Here is an 8,250-nt window from a genome sequence, read left to right on the forward strand (position 1 = left end):
CGGATAGAATCCCCATACATGAATCTGAACAGCGTTCCATGCAGACGGACAGATTTGAGGTGATTTGACCCATTTTGAACAAACGATCGAGGAGAGGAAAAGAATTCGGAGTGGACCGCGTGCAAAATGCTAATGGACCGATCGCGCAGCTAATGAGCCAAAGGCACATGTATTACATTCAGCCGAAAAAAAAAAAAAAAATGCTGCGTAATGTTGCTCGAGGTAACACCTTCCCCAATGTGTTTCTAAATCCTCCGTGTTGGAGTTGTTTATTAAAACCGTTCGGCGAGACAATAATAGATTAGCACCGAAGCTATCAACTCCCCTTCCCTTGGGATCTTCTTTTTTCTCATTTGGGTTTCAATGTTTATTAAACTGCCCGTGTTCACACCGTTCATAATTACTGCATCCGGGCTCTGACATCCTTGAAACACAGCCAGAATAAAAGCGGCGTTATTCATTTTGAACTTTCCGACACCTAATCAAAATATGCTAATTTACCTATTTGAAACATTGATAAACAAGTTCCCGTTGGTGGCGAGCGGTGCAGCTCCGAACCAGCTCTCATCCCGGCACGTGACCGGAGGAATCGCCAATCGTATGTTATTTAAATCTCCCCTTTTTACACTGAGTGCTTTTCAACTTAAACCGTCCTAATGTTCGTCTGAATTTTTCCACGGCGCCACCATTTATTTCATTTTTGGTGGAAAAATCTCTAAAACAATTTTGAAAAAAAAAAAGAATTTTGGACCCATTTTTTCCATTTTAATTGGAAAAATCTTTTAAAAAAGTAGACAAATTAAATGTTTATTTTACTTTTCACTACTTTATTCTTTTTTTTATCTATTTTATTCTTTTTTCTCCATGTCTGCATGGGTTTCCTGCAGTTTCCTCCCCCACTACAAAAACATGCTGCATGTTCACTGAAATGTAAATTGCCATAATTGTGAATGAGAGGGTGAACGGCTGCATGTCTCAATCTGTGACCGGGTTATCAACCGCCGACCGGTCCAGGTTCTCTTGCTCAATGAATGAACAAATGATAAAAAGCGAAGAAATGATCTAATATGGCGTAGCGGTTCGCGCTTCGGCCTCACGGCAAAAAGTATATGTCTAAAAACATGCAGCGCGTTGATTGGAAGAAAAATTACCCCGAATTGTTTTTTTTTATTTTTTTTCTACATTTTATTGTGCTTTATTAATCCCTTGGGGTAAATTTCTCTCTGCATTTAACCCGTCACGGATGAACCATGAGCGGTTGGCAGCCATCTAGGGGAGCAGTGAGGACCTTTCCGTAATGATAACAATAACACATCGCATTTCCATCGCACCGAAACAGCGATTGAATGATCGTAAGGCATTCGACTTCCTGATGTGCGGCGGCGGCAGGGAACTCCGGAGAGTGGGGGACAACGACAGCAAAGGTTCGAATCCCGAAATGTTCGCCGATCGGTTGCGGCGACGAGGGTGAGGAGATGTCAGCAGATCTGAGGAGGTGCGGAGGGGGAATAGTGCCGGAGACGGTCCGTGGAGTTTATACTGTATACGGTGTCTGTGGAGGTTTTCAGTCATCGAGGTAATGTTGAATTCTTCTTGTCTTGGCAACCGGACTTGAATTTTTCCTCAGTTCTGACGTCATAGGATGATCATCCCAAATTGCAAAGCAATATATCTGTGGAGGTTCTCAGTCATCCAGGTCATTAAAACTGAAGAAGCCTCTCGGATGTGGGGGTGAAACATCTTTGAATGATGAAATTCAAGTCCAGTTCCCACGACAAGAATATTTCGACATACCGTATACAATATCTCACAGACAAGGAACCGGTGGAGCTGCTGGAGGATGGGGGTGACGTGATTATTTGCACAATCTGTATGATAATTCATTTATAATTCTTTTTTTTTTTTTTCTTTTTTTTCAAATTTTATTTCTATTTTATTTCATTTTATTTTATGATATTTTATTATATTTTATTTTACAATTTTATTTCCTTTTATTCTATTTTTATTCTATTTTATTATTTTATTTTATTTTATTTCATTTTTTGATTAAATTTTTATCATTATTATCATTTTTATTATTATTATTATCATTATTATTATTATTATTATTATTGTTATTATATAGTCGCTTTGGATAAAAGCGTCTGCCAAATGTAATGTAATGTAGTTATTTTATTCATTTATTTTATTTATTTATTTATTTAGTTAGTGAGTATTTTTTTTATTTTTTTTTTTATTCTTGATGGTCCCAATTTTGATGCTGCTACCTCATGCGCCCGCCAGTTGCCCTTTGGAAACAAATAAAGTTTTTTTTCTCTGATTCTGGTTTCTGGAGCAGGTGGAGGACAGTCACCAGGCAGCTGGGTTTTGTATGTATTGTCGTTTATTGAGGTCAGTAGGAAGGCCATGGAGGATTGTTGAGGCGTGTTTTTCCCTCTCCTCTGTTTATTTACTCCAGAACCAGGTTGTTTCATCCGGTCTTTACTCGCCATTTCTGCTTTGTGTCCCACGTCCTTGTCTCCGGTCTAGTAGAAAACAAACAAAAAAAAAAGTGATTCACAGAGAGTTGGGTTGTATTTCTTGGCTGTTAAATGAGCCTCGCGGTCAATTTGACAGCCGGTGTCAGATTCTGAGAGGTTTCTACCCCCGCGGACGGGAACTTTTTACCTCTGATAAATAAGTTTTAAGATCTGAGAAAAGTTGCTCATCAAATTAGCAGCTGGACTTTCCATGCAGCGGGTCAGTTGGAGAATTTCACAGACGTTTCAATGAGTGAGTGAACGCTTGTGTGTCTCCACAATAAGCAGATCATAAACAAATGAATGAATGAATGATATTTTCCCAACAGCCATGTTTTGTATTTGACACTAAATCCCGTTACGGATTTTTTTTTTTCCGCGGAGGGCCGCGATGGGGACGGTTGTCACACATCACCCTCCGTCGGGATCCTCGCAGCAACGGCTACCTGTCACCGGAGGAAGCCATAAAAAAAAAAAGAAAAACAAAAAAAAAAAAAATCCCCTATTCAGATTTTCCAGAGAGCGTTCATGCTCTGCGGCAGCGCAGGCCCTCGCGTAGCCTTGAAGGCCTAATGACTATAACGACTGGCGGCCGTAATGGGTTTAACATGGAAGAGCTCGTGCCTTCGTCCCCTTTTTTCACCGTCTCGTGCTCAAAAGCACTTTCTATAATGAAGCTACAAAAATAGGCCGTATTTCAAAGGTAGTTACAGAGGCTCGATAATGTCTCCCCGGATTCGACGGTCCGGGCGGTGATCTCATCTTAATGATATAGTATACGACGTGACGGATAGGGAGACCAACGCCAGCTGCGGAGCGAAGGATCCGCGTTCACGGACATTAAGGAATGCAGACCTTTGCGTTCAGGTGTGAGCCGCTTGGCTCCGAATCGCCCGTCCTCGCCGAAGGATCAGTCGTCTTCGGAGGAACCCAGGCTGCCATCCAGCTAAAAAACCAGGCCGGGGCTGGGAGGGGGTTCTCTCAGCTGCTGCTCGGATTACCCATAAACCCCCTCGTACCTGGTTCTCGCACGGAAGTCTCCGACAGAGGCACCGGGGATCCTCGAGAGAAACCCCCCCCCTCTCTCTAGCCCACCGCCCCCCTTTTTTTTTTTTTTTTTTTTTTTTTTTCTTTCGATCCAATTTTCTCTTACAAGTTTTTTTTTTTTTTTTTTTTTTTTTTCCCTTCGCTTCTCCGAGGTCTTGCCGGGCTTTTCTCGCGTGACAAGAAGGAGCGGAAAAAAAAAAAAAAAAAAAACTTTTCAAAAAAAAAAAAAAAAAAAACCCGTTGGCACGCAAAGCCCGAATCTATTTTTGGGGAGCATTCTTTTTTTTTTTTTTCTTTGAAAACAAAAAAAAAAAAAAAAAAAAGAAGCCACAGGGAGAAATAGGCAATAGCGGGGTAAAACAGGGTCTGTTTCTCATTTGGCCGGGGCCTGCCTGCTGTCCTGCCTTGCCAGCGTCAGAGGAACCGCAGCGCTACGGGGGGAAAGAGGGGCGGCTTAGACTTTTTTCTTTTTTTTTTTTTTTTTTTTTTGCAAGAAGAAGTGTTTTTCCTGCAAAACCGCGGCCAGAGCCGTGGCCCCCTCATCGTGGCCCTTTGTCACTTAGCAACCGACCCGGCCTGCTTCCCATTACCGTGACGTCCGCTTGAATTTCAACCCTCGCGTTTTTTGTTTTTTTTTTGTTTGTTTGTTTGTTTTGATTTCTTTAATCCTCCTCACTATTTTTTTTTGGACTCATTCAACCTTTCTTAAATCTGCCGTGATTAAATTAGAGAAAATTGGTCCCTCGGCGCAAATTCATTTTCATTAAGCGTTGTTTGGCGGGCCGGCCGCAGGGATCATTCCAGCCGCTGGCTTGATTCTCAGCCGCCTGTCTGAATTGCAGTTATAATTGTGTGCCGCGTTCAAGCGGCCGGCAGAGAAACCGGCGCTGAATTTTAATAAGCCGCGCTCGAGATACGGAGACAATGATTACATCCTATCTATTCTTCTGTCTTATTTGCCGCCTTGTTTTGACAGCCGGTTGAACAGAAGACCCGAACCCCTTCCCCCCTCCAAACTAAGTTTCAATAGAAGTTTTGACATTAGTTCTGGTACTTTTTTTTTTTTTTTTCAAGAAAGTTTTTGTGTTCTTAAACATACGGTTGTCTCGGCACGTCATTTAAACGTACAACCGGTCTCTCATTCACGTTACGTACATTTCGATATAACCATTCACCTTCTCATTCATGGCATTTAGATGTACAACCAGTTACTCGTTCATTACTCGTGTTTCCCAACCTTTTTTCGAGCCACGGCACATATTTTACATTAGAAAAATCACACGGCGCACCACCAAATAAATGTCAAAAACATTTTTTTACGAATTAGAATGAAACCGTAGTCTCGATTTACTTAGTGTGAAATCTAATATATCTAATATCTGTCGATTCGTCAAGTTGCAATGCAAATTTCCCACTGATGTGCAACTTTTTCAGAACACTTATTTCAATGTCTGAAGACATGTCATCAATATGTCTGGAAATGGTATTATTTGAGAGAACTCTGGCTATTTCTTTATCAACGTCAGAGCCGAGCATTTCTTCTACAATGATTTTGCCGGCAGGTAGTATTAATGTTTTGCTACAATGTGTGGCTGTTTGGATTTAGAGATGAGCTCAGCAACTTTATAGCAGCTTTCACTGCTTTCTCACTCGTCTTGGTAGTTTTCAACAACGCTGCCTGTTTGTTTACGCAGATACAAGTACTTTTTATTTTAAAAATGTATCACGCAAAGCGTCACTAATCACTCTGATACACAGATGCACAGGTTGATTCACTACCCGTTGCCATGGAATGGGCATGCTGCCCACATAGACATAGGAAGACACATTATTTGCGTTGGATAAATAATTTTCGGACCAATTAGGTGAAAGTGGGCATTTTTCCACGGCACACCTGATGATCTCTCACGGCAAACATTGGTTGGGAAATACTGGTTTAGAGAAATAAAACCACTCACTGTCTCATTCACGTGTCCGACAGACATCAGTAAAAGCATTCTTTATTCATCTTTTTCTTCTTTTGGCTCTTCCCTTCAGGGGTCGCCACAGCGAATCAACCTTCTCCGTCTAACCCTATTCTCTGTATCCTCCTCTCTCACACCAACTACCTTCATATCCTTTCTCACCATGTCCATAAATCTTCTCTTTGGTCTTCCTCGAGACCTCTTGCCTGGCAGCTCCAATTCCAGCATCCGTCTACCGATATATTCACTATCCTTCCTCTGTACGTGACCAAACCATCTCAGTCTGGCTTCTCTGACCTTCTCTCCAAAACATCGAACATGTGCTGTTCCTCTGATAGACTCATTCCTGATCCTATCCATCACCTAACTCCCAAAAAGAATCTTAGCATCTTCATCTCTGCGACCTCCAGCTCTGCCTCTTGTCTTTTTGGCATTGTTACTGTTTTTAGGCCATACCGCATCGCTGGTCTCACCACTGTCTTGTACACCTTTCCTTTTATTCTGGCCGATAGTCGTCTATCATATAGTACCCCTGACACTTTTCTCCACCCATTCTACCCTGCTTAAACCCGTCTCTTCACCTCTTTCCCACACTCTCCGCTGCTCTGGACTGTTGACCCCAAGTACCTGAAATCCTCCGGCTTCTTAATCTCCACTCCCTGTAGCCTCACCGCTCCACCCGAGTTCCTCTCATTCACACACATATTTTCTGTCTTGCTGCGACTAACTTTCATTCCTCTCATTTCCAGAGCATACCTCCACCTCTCTAGATTTTCCTCTACCTGTTGTCTGCTCTCACTACAGATCACAATGCCATCTGCAAACATCACGATCCATGAAGATTCCTGTCTAACCTCATCTGTCAGCCTGTCCATCACCATTGGGAACAGGAAGGGGCTCAGAGCTGATCCCTGATGGAGTCCCACCTCCACCTTGAACTTCTCTGTTACCCCTTCAGCACACTGCACCACTGTCTCACAGCTAGCATACATGTCCTGCACCAGTCTAACATACTTCTCTGCCACTCCAGACTTCCTCATACAATACCAGAGCTCCTCTCTTGGCACCCCATCATATGCTTTTTCTAGGTCTACAAAAACACAATGCAGCTCCCTCTGGCCTTCTCTGTACTTCTTTATTAGCATTCTCAAAGCAAATACTGCATCCGTAGTACTCTTTCTAGGCATGTAGCCATACTGCTGTTCACAAATGCTGACGTCTGCTCTCAGTCTAGTTTCCACAACTCTTTCCCATAGCTTCATTGTATGGCACATCAACCTTATTCCTCTTCTGCACATCCCCCTTATTCTTAAAAAATAAGCACCATCACACTTCGTCTCCATTCTTCAGGCATCTTCTCGCTGAATAATCAAGTCAGAAACTCTACCGCTGCCTCTCCTGGACACTTCATCAGGACCAACTAAATTCACAACTATATACAAATTAATTCTGTTTTGCTGCGACTAACTTTCATCCTATCCTTTTTGGAGCATATCCCCACCTCTAGATTTCCCTCTGTAGAGAGATGCAACCATTCACCTTGTCGTATAGACCAATAACCAGCCAGTCCACCCATCATATAGAGACATACAACCATTCAACCTCTCATTCACGTATAATATGGACGTACAATCACGTCGATAGCAATTCAGGGTCTCCGATGAACCTCCTGCACGACTGATGGAGGAAATCCTGGAGAACCCAGAGGAAACCCCCTGGCAGATACGGGAAGAACATATAGACTCCGCACAGAAACCGCCCCCGTTCCGTTGAGTCTGTGATCGCAAAGGGCGTGTTATTAATTAACAACAAAGAATTTCCATCATTTTCATATTAAGCGTATCATTTGTGAGCACACACGTGCAGCCCGGGCTGCTTATCTTACACCCTGCATGACCCGGACATGAGATTTTTCCCGTAATTTCACGAATAAATGACGCATTATTCCACAATCATTATCTTTTTCTTGTATCGCTGATGAGGAAGTCCACTTATGCCAGATAAAGGCTTCCTTTGAAGCAGCGAATTTAAATGTCATCGCCCAATATGTCAGCGGAAGGACGCACTACGAGGGCTTAGAAGAGGACTGGAGAGGTGATATATGGATGGAGTGATAGAGGATGTGAGGTCATTTGGTGAGAGAGGAGAGGATACAGAGGTGGAGGTTGGATGATGTTACATCGTGGGACTTTTTCCAGACGCTCGGTCAATTCGCCGAGAAACAAGAAACGTTGACCGCAGTTCCGAGATCCATTTTAGCTCCTACGAACTGATCCTGATCCTTCTTCCGAACTCCAGAGCGCCATTTTTATTTTAACAACTGTGTTCACCCACCGCTCAGCCTTTTTTTATCGAGACAAAGTGGACAGAACAAGCGAGAAATGGGGCGACAAACAGATCCAAGCGCTTCTGGCCTCGCTACGCCACCCAAGGGTTTCAAAGTTTCGGGCTAAAATCGTTTCGGACGATAAGCCGTGACTTTTTCCACGTAAACAATGATGCGGCTAATATATGGACTTTGGGCGGGGGATGCTAACAAGCTTCACGCCGCTAAAACGTTTATCCTCGTCACATCGGACCGATGAAATGACCGGGAAATGACGGTTTCAGTGCGCGGGGGGAAGCCCGAGATAGCGATCGGCTAGCCGGTGCGGCTTATATTGAGGTGCGCTCAATAGTCCGGAAATTACGGTACGTAGTTAGCCGACGGCGGGTTCTTC

This window comes from Fistularia commersonii, chromosome 18 (assembly GCF_037954325.1).
Source record: "Fistularia commersonii isolate RoL2024-O1a breed Wild chromosome 18, RoL_Fcom_v1.0, whole genome shotgun sequence".
In the NCBI taxonomy this organism is placed as follows: Eukaryota; Metazoa; Chordata; class Actinopteri; order Syngnathiformes; family Fistulariidae; genus Fistularia; species Fistularia commersonii.